Source organism: Somniosus microcephalus, chromosome 8, assembly GCF_052327205.1.
Source record: "Somniosus microcephalus isolate GS21.2 chromosome 8, FLI_Smic_1.0, whole genome shotgun sequence".
Lineage (NCBI taxonomy): Eukaryota > Metazoa > Chordata > Chondrichthyes > Squaliformes > Somniosidae > Somniosus > Somniosus microcephalus.
In genome coordinates this window covers 242300029-242316116 of record NC_140994.1, presented here as the reverse complement: position 1 = coordinate 242316116, position 16088 = coordinate 242300029, and the positions used below count along the sequence as shown (strand labels likewise).

The following is a 16088-nucleotide window of genomic DNA, read 5'->3' as shown; positions in this document are numbered from 1 at the left end:
TTATTGGTACATAAAGGAGCACGGTGTCAACAGTTTGTCAGAATGGGCTGGAAAGATAGAGAAAGCGGTAAAGTCACTCTCTGTATTCAGTTAAGACTGATCACCTTTACTGTGTATCAATAAAGTCTGTTCAGTTTACTCCACTATGAAGTCTCGTGCTTACTGGGAAATTGTTGTTGTGAACCAGAGGAGAAAGGAGGTTGCTGAACAAAAGGCTTCGGAGACTGGGGCAGAGGAACCTGCACAAGGCAGCGAGAAACCCATCACTGGAACTGAAACCGTGGAAACCAAAACCCTTCTCTCTGCTGTTGTCTGATTTTACATTTTAAACATGATTTCATTTGTTATAAATCCTCAGGTTTTCTTTTTCAAATTCTAACATTTCTCAGAATCACTACAACATGCAGCTGGAATATTCCTGGTTCCTGCTCCATGTTGACTCTGCTGGGAAGGACTGATCTTGGTGCAAGACCCCTCCGCTGAACCTCGAAACAGCGCCTGGAAATCTGAGCCTGCAAAGCATTGCTTGGAAAAAGGACATTTTGTCGTTCATAACCAACCTATGAACATACATATTTATTGACTGCACATAACATAGTTACATAGGCTGGAAATTTCCCTGGGGTCAGCAGGCGGCATCGGTGGTGGGTCGGGTGGGAAATTTGATTTTTTTGACAGTGGGTCGGGACCCCGCTGTCAACTCGCTGCAATGTGCCTTTCCCACAGGCGCGTGTATGATCTCCGATCCAACCCAGCCTGCAGAGTCGGGCAACCCAATTAAACCAATTATTGGGTTGTTGACAGACACTTAATAATGCTTTTAACCTTACCTTTTAACTTTAATTGCTCGCTCACGGGGTCCCAGCTGTTTGGGGACCAAGTCTGTGAACCTGAGGTGGGAGTGGAATTGCCATTGCTCCAGCTGATTACTTGACAGCTTCAAATGTACAGTAAAAGCTCCCACCTGACAGATCATCACTTTCCTCAGCCACAAGCTGTTTCTCAGTCCATTTCCAGCACAGATTCTGCAGACTTTCCACTTTCCACTCTCCATCCACTCTTACCTCATTGGAAGAACTCTCTCACCATTGACAGAATGCTTCTGTCATCTCTACTTCACCTGCCAGCTATTCCATCAACATACCCTGTATACTGTCTCATCTTGGTCCTCAGAATCCGACCACGATCAGCCCCAACACCAGCAGCACCAACTTGATGCTACACAGGACAGAGAGCATTAGCACCCGAGCACATTGCAGCTCGAGAGGCCAGGGATGGGCTCACCATGGCCAGATTTACTTCACTTGATGCTGTACACCCTGGCTGCCACATGATGCACCAGGTTGGCACCACCCCACACCAACACAGTAAAGCATCCCTACAATGCTCAAGCCATTCCTTTCACACTCACCACCATTGCGGGAGGACCGTTATGTCTCATCATTCAGTGAAACTCACTAAGACACTTCCAAAGGTGCACACAAATCTGTCCAAGAACAGAAAGTGTTGAAAATAAAGGTTTCAATGTTTGACATCACATTAAGAGAAACCTTACATGAACATTGCATAAAACACCCAAGTGGTTATTCATGTGTGTTGTTAGTTGATATGATTACACTAGGATGAGGGTGAGTGTGAGGGGTGGCTAATGAGATGGGGATGTGATAGTGTAGAGAGGGAGGGATGGGTGGAGGTGTAAGGTAAGTTGGTGTGAGTAAGGAAGTGCAGGAGTAGGGTAGGGAAGGCAGATTGATGGGGATGTGATGAGAGGCACAGCAGGATGAGGTTGAGTGTGGCTTTGTACTAACGTTTCGTGATCTAATGAGATAATTGAAAGGTTTGTGCCACTGCAACCCAGGAACTCCTGACCACATCCCGGCTTGTGCCCTCCTGTGCAATGTGCAACCAGGCTGTTTTATTCTCCTGGGGAGGTCTCTTCCGCCCATTGGAAGGGAAGAGGACCTCCCTGTGTGCTCTGACTCCCTCCATAAGCATATCGAGGGAGTCATGGGAGAGCCTGGGTGCAGCCCTGTGCCTCTGTACAGCCATTGTCAGTGTTTGTAGCCTTTCAATGCTGTAGAATACTGACAGCACAAAAGTCAAAAGAAAGTTGGCCCTGGTCCCTCTAAGGAAATCGGCTGATGACGAGTCTTGTATGACGGCACCAGACCCGCTTCCTCTAATTGGGTGGGAAAACACATTGGGCGGGGCTTTACAAGCCCCATCAGCATAAATTAAATTTCCAGAGCAGGATGGAGCCAGCAGTGGGGCCGCGACCCACCACCGACATCACCCGCCCCCGACCCGCCGATGTAATAATCAGTAACATGTCATTCTAGAATGGTACACTAGGTGGAGCTGTATGTATATAAGAGTGGGCTACCCACAAGGCAACAGTCAAGATGGATGCTGCATACAAGCCCACATGGTATGAATAAAGTGACTAGCAGAAGCTAGCTGTTCATAATAAAAACGTTTATTAATTTATGAACATTACCTGGTACCAGAAGTGGTAAAATCTGCTGAATATTGCAAAATGCGACATGGAGACTTTGAAGCCACCGGAGGGTTTAAAACTCACGGGGAATGTCGACTGCAATTGGCGGACTTTCAAACTTCAATTCGAACTCTACATTGCAGCCACCGGGTTCGAAACGAAGCCAGACACAAGGAAAATAGCATTGCTGCTCACGGTTGCAGGCCCGCAGGCGATAGAGGTATTTAATATGTTTGTATTTGATCAAGAGGAGGACAGAAAAAAATGGACGACGTGCTAAAGAAGTTTGATGCACATTGTTCTCCCAAAAACAACGAGACATATGAGAGGTACGTGTTCCATTCATGGACACAGCAGCAAAATGAGACTTTTGATAGCTTTGTGACCGATCTGAAACTGAAAGCACAGACATGTAATTTATCTGAACTGAAATCATCCATGATTCGTGACCAGATTGTGTTTGGTATTCATGATAAAAAGGTCAGGGAACGTCTGTTGAGAGAAACCGAACTCACATTGGAGGATGCTGTGAAAATATGCCATGCCAGTGAGCTAGCTCAACAGCACGCAAAGACTTTGGCCCCGATTTTCAGCTTGTGTGGGGAATGGTCGGATTTCCCCGAATGTGGGGTTTCTGACACACATAAAAAAGTGTCAGCCAGCCCCACGCAATTTTCCCTCAATTGGCCAATTAATTCCCAGCATGTGGGAAGCCTTGCTAATTGTCTAAATCGAGTCAGAAATCCCCATACTATGATGTCATCATTCGTGGTGCTTTCAAGGTCCATGGCAAGCACTGCATCCTCTGAAGGCTTCCAAATGAACCATACAGGATGGCAGAGGAGCCTGCAGCAGCTGTGGCCAGTGCCAGACCCCGAGCTGCCTTCAAATTCGACGAGGCTTCACTGCAGGCATTATTGGATGGGGTTAGTGCCCACAGTGAGGTCCTCTTCCCTAGGTCAGGGAGGAAGAGGCCTCCCACTGAGACCAATGCTGCATGGATGCAGGTGTCAGCAGATGCCAACTCGCTGGGAGTCACCAGAGGAACCTAGGCATTACATCTGTAACTCCTTCCTTTACTCCCCCACAGTACCATCCAGAGCCCCCGTCCTCACTGTGGAGGAGGAAGAGGCTGTGCAGCCAGACTCCTCAGAGGAAGCTCCAACCTCTGAGGGTGCAGCGTCAGCAGAAGTAAGCGCACCCAGCACCAGCGCAGACACTCACACCTCGGGGGGACCTTTGGGACATAGAGTAGTGTTGTCACCTGGTGTTTCACAGCTGACAAGTGAGCCTCAGCAGATTCTGGAGACAGGGACAGCAGTGGAGAGTCCTCATCGGAGGGCGCAGGGCTCTGCCAGCTCAGCTCAGCTGCGCTGCATCTCGACCCTTTGCCTCTGGGTCCATCTGCAAGAGAAGAGGTGATGGATCTCCATGCACAGATGCAGGAGTCTCTGGCAGGTTTTGTCTCCAGGGTCGCTGCGAGTGTGGAGCGAATGGAGGAGTCCATAGCGACCATGAGCAGAGCCTTTGTGGAGTCATTGGTGCATGAACGCAGCACCATGGAAAGGTTGGCAACCTCCATTGAGGAGATAACTCGCCAGCATACGGAAAACATGGTGAGTGCTCATAAGAGAATGACATCTCTTGAGGAGCGTTGGCCATCTGTTGAACAGAGAAACCAGATCTTCATGGAAGTCCTTCTGAGTAGGACTGCCAGTGCAGAAACGGGTCCCACTGGCCCCCTAAAGCACAGCAAAGTGCTCTCAAGCCACTTCCAAGCGCTGGCCCCTTCTGGCTTGTGCAGCTTCAGGTGAGTGAGCAGCAGCCTGGTGCTCCTGGTAATCATCCTGCTGTTCCTGGTTCTGCTGCTGCCACCTCTGCTGTTGGAGATCCTCTAATGCCAGGAAGGGAAGGTGCCAAAGGCCTCCCATGCTTCTAGCAGATGACTCGGTTGAGGAGGTCCTGAGTTAGGGTGGTGAGAGGGGCTTCCCAGGAGCTCACACTGAAGAAGTGTGTGAGGCTCCAACTTTCTGCAGCTGCTCCTAAGGCTTCAAATAGTTCCCCCAAGCCTTGATCAACAAGGTCCTGCAGCCTGCAAATGCTGCCTCTTTAAATACCTTCAGCCCTCAGCGACCTGCTGCTGCAAGCAAGCAAGCCAGCTGTTTTCATGCCAGCTCTCATCGGTGGGGTTCTCCGCATGCGGGTTTCAGGTGGGGAAAGCCCCAAAGTCACAACGGCATGGGAAAATCGTCCTTAACAAGGTGATCATTGGTGATTAGTGTGCCGACGAGCAGTCCAGCCAGCGGCGGGCGGGACTGAAGCGGGGCGCGTGGAAACGGCGGTCCGAAAGTCAGACGGGATGGGGAATCAGGCAGGGGGGAGGGGTCCTGACCCACTTTTTCCGCGATTTTTGGACCACGGCCACATGAAAAGCCGCCCGACAGCTGCCCAAAAATCGGGGCCTTTCAGTGAAATTAATAGTGGTGCTACTGTAGTGTGTGACAGTGCAGCTGTCAGTGCTGTGTCCTATAAGGGGAAGAAACATGGGCAGAACAGGAATGCAAAGCAATCGGAGGATGGAACTTTCAATTGTAAATGCTATGGATACCAGCACCAGTCAAAACAATGCCTATCGTTTGGGAAAATGTGCACAAAATGTAATGGAAAGAATCACTTTGCCAAACAATGCTTTTCAAAAGTAAAAACAAAGAAAGGGCAACAAGTCAATGTGATTGAGCACACTGATTTAAGTGAGACATTTTTTCTAGGATTGGTGTCATGTGACAACATAGAAAAGGATACAGAAAATGTGCAACCCTCAGATATGGACAATGTTGAACATAAAGTTAATGCAATAAAAGAGGACAAATGAATGATGCCACTGCAGGTAAATGGAGCATTAGTTACATTGAAACTAGACACTGGGGCAAAAGCAAACTTAATCAGTATGAGTGACATTAAAAATATGAAAGAAAAGCCCAAAATACAGAAAAAGTCAGTACTACTGAAGAACTATAATGGACAGAAAATAGATAGCTTGGGTGTATGCAGACTTAGTGACAGTCAAAGACAAAGTGCATCATCTCATGTTTTCTGTTGTGGCTGAAGGACTTAATTCACTACTAGTTGACAAAGCTTGTGAGGACTTAGAACTGGTCAAGAGAGTCTACCGTATAAACTGTGCCATAAGCAGACCAGATGACTCAGTGGATTCTGTAGTGAGTAATATCCAGGATGTGTTCAAAGGATTTGGAGTTCTACCATTTACTTACAAGATCGAGCTAAAGGAGAATGCTCAGCCAGTGGTATATGCTCCATGGAGAGTTCCAGCAACCCTGCATGACCAGCTCAAGAAAGAACTGGACAGAATGACCACACTAGGAGTGATCAGGAAAGTCGAAGAGCCAACAGACTGGGTTAACTCCATGGTATGTGTAAAGAAAAAGAACAATGATCTAAGAGTATGCATGGATCCAAAGGACTTAAATGCAAACTTACAACGTGAACACTACCAGATTCCCAAGCGAGAAGAAATCATCAGTGAAATGTCAGGTGCCAAATACTTCACAAAGCTCGATGCCTCACAAGGATTTTGGCAACTAAAACTGGATGAAGAGAGCACCAAATACTGTACCTTCAACACACCATTTGGCAGGTATTGTTTCCTCAGAATGCCTTTTGGGATAATATCTGCATCTGAAATCTTTCATAGAGCGATGGAACACATAATTGAAGGTCTGGAAGGAGTTCGGGTCTATGTTGATGACATCAGCATCTGGGGCTCCACACTGAAAGAACACAATGAGAGACTGACTAAAGTGCTACAGAGCTTACGCCGGAATGGACTGAAGCTCAACAAAGCCAAGTGTCAGTTTGGCATCCAGGAAGTCACTTTCCTAGGAGATAATCTATCTGGTAAAGGAATAGAGCCAGATATGGAAAAAGTAAACACCATACTCAACATGCCCCGACGCACTGACAAAAAAGGAGTGCTACGCATCATGGGGATGATAAACTTCATTGGAAAGTTCATTCCTAACTTGTCAGCCAAGACAGCCTGTCTGCGAGACCTGTTACATAAAACAAATGCGTTCGCATGGACAGAAAGACATGAACAAGAGTGGATCAACCTCAAAACAGTGCTGACAACCACACCTGTACTTGCCTTCTTTGACCCAACAAAGAGAATCAAAGTGTCAACGGATGCATCAAAAGATGGCCTAGGCGCGGTCTTGCTAGAAGCAGAGGGTGAAGATTGGAAGCCTGTTGCCTATGCCTCCAGATCTATGACTGATTCTGAGTGTCAATACGCCCAGATTGAAAAGGAATGACTAGGCTTGGTAGTTGGACTAGAAAAGTTCCATGGCTACATATATGGACTTCCCACCTTCACAGTTGAGACAGACCACTGCACACTGGTTGCCATCATTAAAAAAACCTGAATGAGATGTCTCCAAGGATTCAACGACTCATGATGAAGCTGCAAAGATATGACTTTGAACTGATCTACACACCAGGCAAACACATAGTGTTAGCAGATGCACTATTCCGAGCACCCACAATGAGTCATGTGAGCTCTACTGAGGAAGACGTGGATGTTCATGTGAGTATGGTCACTGCTGCGCTGCCCGTGTCAGACACAAAATCAAAGCAAATAGCAGAAGAAACAGTAAAAGATACCGTGTTACAAACAGTAATAGAGAACATTCATCATGGTTGGCCAAAAGGTTCCTGTCCAAAGTACTATCACATCAGGTCAGACTTGAGTGTTGCAAGTGGACTATTACTAAAACAGAACCGAGTAGTCATTCCACAGGCTCTACGTCGAGACATGCTCAAAAGGATTCATGAGGGACACCTCGGAATTGAAAAATGCAAAAGGAGAGCAAGAGACACTGTTTATTGGCCTGGCATAAATAAGGACATTGAGAACATGATAGGCAAATGTGAGACATGTCAGAAACACCAAAACAAACAAGCAAAGGAACCAATGATAGTAGCTGACTTACCAACAGCACCATGGCAAAAGGTTGGTATGGACCTTTTTCATTTGAATGGTAAAGACTATCTATTAATGATTGACTAATATTCTAACTATCCTGAGATGGCGCTGCTCTCAAGCACATCAGCAAGCAGTGTCATAATGCATGTTAAATCCATCTCCGCCAGACATGGGATTCCCAGGATTGCCGTTAGTGACAATGGTCCGTGCTTCAACTGTAAGGAGTGGCAAAAGTTTGCAGCACATTATGACTTTCAGCACATCACATCCAGTCCTCTGTATGCTCAGTCGAATGGTAAGGCAGAGAAAGGTGTTCAAGTTCTCAAACAGCTACTGAAAAAAGCAACAGAAAGCAAGTCTGATCCTTATCTCGCCCTGCTGAGCTACCGAGCCTCCCCTTTAGACTGTGGTTCTTCACCTGCTGAAATTGTAATCGGTCGCAAGTTGCGCACCACGCTGCCCTGCTGTGCAAAAGAAAAGCAGAGTAAGGAACTGAGACAGAGACTTCAACTGTTAAAGCTGAAACAGAAATCACACTATGACAAGTCATCCAAAACTTTGAAACCATTGACAAGGGATGATGTTGTCAGGATTGAGGATCCAGATGCATGGAACAGGAAAGCTACAGTTCTTGAGGAAGTAGGACCAAGGTCATACACTGTTAGAACTGAGGAAGGACAGATTCTCAGGAGGAACCGCCGTTCCCTCCTGAAAACACAAGAAAGTATCCAACAGCAAATCGATGACAATGCCGCAACTGAATCTTGTCACTCACCACCAGAACAATCTAACACAAACACACATACAGGCTCTCATGCAAACACATCAGACTAACCTGTGCTGAGAAGATCCATACGTGAAGTAAAGAAGCCTGATAGACTGAATTTTTGAGTAAAAAGAAAACTATAATAAAAGAATGAAAAGCTTAGAGTTCATAAAGTAAAGCTTTGAAGATGTGTTGACTGTTGTGAAGATGTTAAAAGAAAAAAAAATGTTTATGTTTATAGAGCACTAACAAAAGTGTTACTGATATCATCTTTATTTTTTTCTTGAAAGTTGGTTGATATTGATTTTGTTTAACCTCAAAGGAAGGGGGATGTAATGATCAGTAACATGTCATTCTAGAATGGTACACTAGGTGGAGCTGTATGCATATAAGAGTGGGCTACCCACAAGGCAACAGTCAAGATGGATGCTGTATACAAGTCCACATGGTATGAATAAAGTGACTAGCACAAGCTAGCTCTTCATAATAAAAACATTTATTAATTTATGAACATTACAGTCGAGGTAAGGAAAATCCTGGCCATAGAATCTACTGCACAGAAACAGGCCATTTGGCCCAACTGGTCTATGCCGGGGTTTCTGCTCCACACGAGCCTCCTCCCACCCCTCTTCATCTCACCCTAGCAACAAATCCGTCTATTGCTTTCTCCCACATGTGCTTATCACGCTTTCCCTTAAATGCATCCATGATGGTCGCCTCAACTACTCCACATTCTTCCCACTCTTCGGGTAAAGAAGTGCCCCCTGAATTCCCCATTGGATTTATTGGTGACTAACTTATATTGATGGCCCATAGTCTTGGTTTCCCCCACAAGTGAAATCATAGAGTCACAGGGCTGGATTTTGCCAGTGGGCATGCTGGGGCATGTCAGGTGGCATTTGTGTCATGACCCCGACTCCGAAGTGAAGTGGGGAAAAAGTGCCATTTTCTCCTAATTGGGCAATTGATTTCCAGCCTGTGGGAACCCCTGGCCCAATGAGTCTTTTGAACCAGAAAGTAGCCTCCGATGACTTCATCAATGCTGCTGGATTTAAGGCCTGCAAGCAGCCTTGCTTCTTCTGGAGACGGCAAACATTATGGCCATTGTAGTAAGCACTTCATTGATCGACTATGTCCACCAGTAGGCCAAAGTGTGCTCCACGCTTCGATGAGCCCTCCCTCCAAGCTCTGGTGGAGGGAGCAAGATCCAATAAGGTGGTTTTCTTCCCTTCCTCAGGGAGAAAAAAGCCTCCCCAGCAGACTAAAGCTGTGTGGCTACAAGTGGCCGAGGAGGTCAACTTAATCTCTATGTGCCGCAAAACCTGGCTGCAATGCAGGAAGTGGTTTCATGACTTTCTCTGCACAGGAAAAGTGAGTATGACTTTCCCATCACTCTCAATCTGATCCCCATTGCCTTTCCTCACCAATATAATAGGAAAATACTGCAGATGCTGGAAATCTGAAATAACAACAGAAAATGCTGGAAATACTCAGCAGGCCAGGCAGCATCCATGGAGAAAGAAACAGGGTTAACATTTCAGGTCTGGGACCCTTCATCAGAACTGGAAAAAGCTGGAAATGTAACAGATATTAAGCAGGTGCAGAGACAGGGGGGTGGGGTTTAGGAGGGGAGGAAGGAATTGAAAGAACATGCTGTGAAAACGTTGCAAATGGGAATGACAAAATCATACTGCATGAAAAATGGGGGCAGGGATTATTATCTGAAATTGTTAAACTCTATGTTGAGTCCGGCAGGCAGTAAAGTGTCTAATCGAAAGATGAGGTGCTGTTCCTCGAGCTTACGTTGAGCTTCATTAGAACAATGTAACAGGCCGAGGACAGAGAGATCAGAGTGGGAGTGAAGTGGAGAATTAAAGTGACAGGCGACCGGAAGCTCAGGGTCACCCTTACGGACTGAACGGAGCTGTTCCGCAAAGCGGTCGCCTAATCTGCGTTTAGTCTCCCCAATGTAGAGGAGACCGCATCGTGAGCAGCGAATACAGTATATTAAATTGCAAGAAGTACAAGTAAATCGCTGTTTCACCTGGAAAGGGTGTTTGGGGCCCTGGACAGTGGGAAGGGAGGAGGTAAAAGGGCAGGTGTTGCATCTCCTGCGCTTGCACGGGAAGGTGCCGGGTGAAGGAGAAGGGCAATGGAGCTGTGTCTAAGAAGGAGCAAGGTTGCAGGTAAGATAAGCAAATTGCTGCAGCCAATTTCAGGTTTCATACATGTAATATAATGTGAACGTGGCACCTGATTCTAAAATTAGTAATAAGAATTATATCCTTGTTTAATATTGAACAATATAATCCATTAGGATTAGATAAACGGATGTGTTTGTGTTTCTATGTGTCAAATATTCTAGGAAGGCAATAGTTCCTGAACTGCTGAATGATGGGAGTCCTATCTAGGCTCTGCAACTGGTCACAGATAAATAACAACAACCTGCATTGATGTAGCACCTTTAATGTAGTAAAATGTCCCAAGGCACATAACAGGAGCGTTTTCAAACAAAATTTAACACCGAGGCACATAAGGAGATATTAGGACTGGTGACCAAAAGCTTGGTCAAAGAGGGAGGTTTCAAGGAGCCTCTTAATGTGGAGAGATAGGTAGAAAAGCAGAGCGGTTTGTGAAGGAATTCCAGAGCTTAGGGCCTAGCCAGCTGAAGGATGGAGCGATGAAAATCTGGGATGCGCAAGGGCCTGAATTGGGGGAGCGCAGAGATCTCAGAGGGTTACAGGGCTGGAGAAGGTTACAGAAATGGAGAGGAGCAAGGCCATGAAGAGAATTGAAAGCAACAATGAGAACTTTAAAATCGAGGCATTGCCGGTCTGGGCATAATATAGGTTACAAGTGTTCTGGATATTTTCTCAGTTATATTTGAAACCAGGCGAAACATAATTTAGGACATGTAATAACTAAGTGGATTACACAATAGAGCCATCTATACATGGTCTACAGGAAGAATGGGTTCGATGGGCTGAATGATCTTCATATTCCATACTTTTTGCACTTGTGTTGGTTATATCTGGTAATGAAAAGATTTGAAAGGCACAGGGATAAGCCAATATATTATAATATTCTATAGAGCTCCATTCATTTTCTGACTGTAGGAATTTTATCTGTGAATTGTAATTGAGTTGAATAATATTGATTTATCCTAGAATTTTTCACCAGATTGCCTTGAAGGAATTTCAGTTTCCTTTTCTTGGAAATGTTACCTCTTGTTATTCATCTTGAGATAGAGGGAGGGAGACAAAATAAATTTGAGAATGTTCCCGGGAGTACAACCTGTACATGGTGCACTGAATGGAGGAGACCTGATTCTCTCAATGACCGCTTGTTCTGTACTTTTTAAAATCTTTATGCATAAAAGTGAATGGCCCGGATTTTGCTGCACTAATAAAGGTGAGGCTGTCAGTGCTCACCGTTATTACTGGTTAAACTTGACAGCAAACTCTGCTTCCACACATGCGCAGTTAAAGGCGGAAATCCGGAAGTTGCTGTCAGTGATACCCTGCTCCTCCACAGGGTGCGCTGTTGCAATCTTCGCCAATGGAATTTGTACAAAGATCACTGTCATGGTGTGAACTTAAGCTAATCACCCATTGTTATTGCACTAATGACTGAGGAAAAACATAAGCCTTGTTAAATCAGGAGTAACTGAGTTTTAACAGTGGAGTAAGTCATATTTACTGCTTGAAAAACCTGTCTGGCCTAGAAAAATTAATTTTAGAAGTCTGGAGTCTCTTTCCCTCAGGAGAAAATTAATGTTGCAGATTTATAAAAAAAATAATTTAGTGTTTTTCTATTTAAGTTTCTCCTTTAATCCGATGTGTATGGCCCAATCTTTATTCCGCTTTCTGTGCAATAATTTAAATGTAATTTATATTTCCTGTTTTTTACTTCCTGCTTTGCCATCTATGAGGATTCTTCAATCCGATTGGTTGATCAGCCTCCCTGCTGCTTTCCCTGTTCACAGATGCCACAGATCCCCTGTAGAGGGCACCTTGTTCAAACTGATGCTGGAAATGAGGAAGTCTGCGCTCTAAAGGCCACAGAAACTTTGTGGGCAGCTGCCACATTTCCTACATTACAACAGTGACTATAATTTAAAACGTACTTCATTAGCTTTGAGACATGCTTAGGCCATGAAAGGTACTATATAAATACAAGTCTTGCTTTCTGTACACCACAGACCACACTATGAACACACTGAATCATTGGTAGATACAATAATATTGGCCCGGATTGTGTGATCAGCAGTGAAGGAATGGTGCTCGCCGTTCACCTCAAACAGCTGCCCACAAAGAGAAAGCGGGTGGTTCTGTACCCCCCAACTGGCAGGAGGCCCTCACCACAAGTCTGCCAGGCTATGTGGAGGGAGGTGGCACACCACATCACGGGTAGCACTGTGCTCCCCAGGACCTCCACACAGTGCAGGAGGAAGTTTAACGAGCTCACATTGGTGGTAAGGGCAAGTGATTGCTTCAACAAATGCTGCATACCACCATCTGTACCACAAGCTTCACACACTGCTCAATGCACCTCACCCCCAGCACTCACTGCTTGAATATACTCAACGACTGAGCATCCACAGCCCTCTGGGGTAGAGAATTCCAAAGATTCACTACCCTCTGAGTGAAGACATTTCTCCTCATCTCAGTCCTAAATGTTCGACCCCTTATTCTGAGACTGTGACCTCTGGTTCTAGACTCCCCAGCCAGGGGAAACATCCTCCCTGTAAGAATTTTGTATGTTTCAATGAGATCACCTCTCCTTCTAAACTCCAGAGATTATAAGCCTAGTCCACTCAATCTCTCCTCATAGAACAATCCCCCCATCCCAGGAATCAGTCTGGTGAACCTTTGTTGTACTCCCTCTATGGCAAGTATATCCTTCCTTAGGTAAGGAGAGCAAAACTGTACACAATACTCCAGGTGTGGTCTCACCAAGGCCCTATATAATTGCAGTAAGACGTCTTTACTCTTATACTCAAATCCTTTTGTAATAAAGGCCAACATAGCAGCAAGACACTATCAGGTCCTCACGATGTCCTATAGCACTTCACAGCCAATACATTGCTTTTGAAGTGTAGTTACTGTTCTTATCAAGGTAAACATAGCAATCAAATTGAACTAATGAAGATCCTGCAACAGCAAATGAGGTGAATGATCACTTAGTCTGTTTCTTGGTGCTGTTGGTTGGCGGAGAAATTTTGACCAGGACACTGCAAGAATTCTGTGAGCTTTGACCTTTGACATCCAACTGTTCAGGCAGACAGAGGGCTGGATTTTGATACTGGAGGCGTGTAGGAGGCGGGACTACAACGTTTGGGGTTGTTGTCCCACCTCCAACGAGTTGTGGCCAACCCATGTGGTTTTCACTTGATTGACCTTATTGAGCCCACCCAGCAGTCTCAGCAGGCCAACTAAGGGCCACCCAGCAACAGGTGACATCACAGATTGACATTTCATCTGTCAAGAGCTTTTGACAGATGAAATATCAGCATTTGACAGCTCTTTGAAGCTGGCAAACACTGACAATCTGTACACTAAGTTAATTCCTTCCTCTCAGGCTGATTTAGAGATCTCTCCAGAACAGAAAGCTGAATGCTGCAACTTTTGACAGCTCCCGGACATTCTGCTTTCTGTGCCGGTGAGATGAGGGACTCCTGAGGCCTGAAGGAAGGAAGGCTGTAAAGGTAAGTAAAGGTAAGTAAAACTTATTTAAACACTTTACACACACCAAACACACTTACCTCTGCACTCATGCACACATCACTCACCTGAACACCTGACATCTCGAACCCTCCAAGCACTTCAGCCCGACGGTCCGCCTCGCTAACTTGGCGTGGTTTGGAGCCATCGGGAATCCCACACTTCAGGGATAAAAATAGAGATTAGGCTTAAAACTGCCTGTTAACTACCTGTTAACAGGCAGTTAATTGGCACTAATCCCCTTCCCACCTCAGGGAGGTGGGTCCCAGTGCGGGTCGGGTATCTGCCTCCTTTGAAACTGGCACGGAGGCGGGTTGAGGGCGGGATGGGTTTGTGCCCCCCGATTTCATGATTTTAACCCCCCACCCGCCTCAAATCCCGCCTCAACGTCCCAATGAAAATCAAACCCGCAGAGTCTCGATTTAATATTCTATTCATCTCTGGCAATGTAGCACTCCCACAGTATTGCACTGAAGTATCAGCCTAGATTATGTGCTCATGTCCTGGAGTGGGGCTTGAACCCAACAACCTTCAAGAACAAGTGAATACGTTGGACTGCAATGTATCACCAAGTCTATATCCAGCGTTTATAGAGATATCTTGGATAACTTGTCACAATGTCTTTCATACTTAACGAAACCTATCTGCAATGGTCCATTTTAAAACTGAGTTTGTTTATTACAATGCCTGAAATTTATGAGGAACGCTGAATGCATTTTAATAGGTGAGCTCTGTATGAACAGATTTGGGAAATCAAAGACAGAAACCTCTGCAACCAGGAGCAAATATAGAAGATGCATCTCCGCTTTCCTCAACTGCTAATGAAATGCAGCAAATCCAGGGTAATATTTAAACACTAATAACAGAGGAGGAGTTCTACAAGTGCTCCGCTCCATTTGTTCATGGCTATTATGAATCCGCTTTGTAATTTTCAGTTACACTTAAAAGACACTCAAACACAGAAATGTTGTGTCACATCCAAATATACTTTAGAATGCAAGTGCATGTTCTTATCCTTCATAACCACTTCCCATTTTTACTGTTAGGCCTTCATTACAGACTCTTGTTATTTGAGTACTTTCTTAAGCTTAGATCCTAGGATGCCGTGGGACATAGACTACTCAAAGATCACAATGATCAGCTCTTCCTAAACAACACCCAGGAGTAAGATTACTGCTGGTGAGACTGGTCGCAGTTACCCATCCAAAAACCTGTTGAAGCTCATTCATTGAAAGTATTTGGAACTCAAGACTGGGAATTAATCTGGAACGTTCTACAATGTAGTTCAATATTATTTTATACCATGATCTGATTTCAATTATTTGTCATATTTCATATAACTTTGCAGGGTTACGGGGAAAGGGCGGGGGAGTGGGATTGGCAGAAGGACTCTTGCAGAGAGCTGACACGGGCTCGACGGGCCGAATGGCCTTCCTCCGTGCTGTAACCATTCTATGATTCTACGATTCTATATGCATGGCATTTTACAACAACAACAACTTGTATTTATATAGCGCGTTTAACATAGTAAAACGTCCCAAGGCACTTCACAGGAGTGTTAGCAAACAAAATTTGACACCGAGCCACATAAGGAGATATACGGCAGAAACGTGGTAGGATTTAAGGAGTGTCTTGAAGGAGGAAAGTGAGGCAGAGAGGCGGAGAGGATTAGAGAGGGAATTGTAGAGCTTAGGGCCTTGGCAGCTGAAGGCACAGCTGCCAATGGTGGAGCGATTATAATTGGGGATGCTCAAGAGTCCAGAATTGGAGGAGTGCAGAGATCCCGGAGGGTTGTAGGGCTGGAGGGGATTACAGAGATAGGGAGGGGCGAGGCCATGGCGGGATTGAAATCAAGGAGGAGAATTGTAAAATCGAGGCATTACTTCACCAGGAGCCAGTTTAGCCCATTTTAACATATTCTGATCTTCATTTGGAGACTTTCAAACCATTAACATTAATAAAACACAACACACAACAATAGCCTGTGCTCCTTTAAATCTCGCTTATCGTGTTATAGTTTGAAGTGTCTCCCAATTCACAGTCTGATTAATAGTTGCATTTTGAGTCCTTAACACTTCCCCTCTAAAAGAGAGCTCATAC

The 16088-nt window shown here is 45.3% G+C and overlaps 1 protein-coding gene across 1 annotated transcript in view; it reads left to right on the top strand.

Annotated features, from left to right (window-relative positions):
* Nucleotides 1-16088, top strand: part of LOC147114213 (E3 ubiquitin/ISG15 ligase TRIM25-like) — a 229947-nt gene that overhangs the window by 91199 nt on the left and 122660 nt on the right. The window lies entirely within an intron of this gene.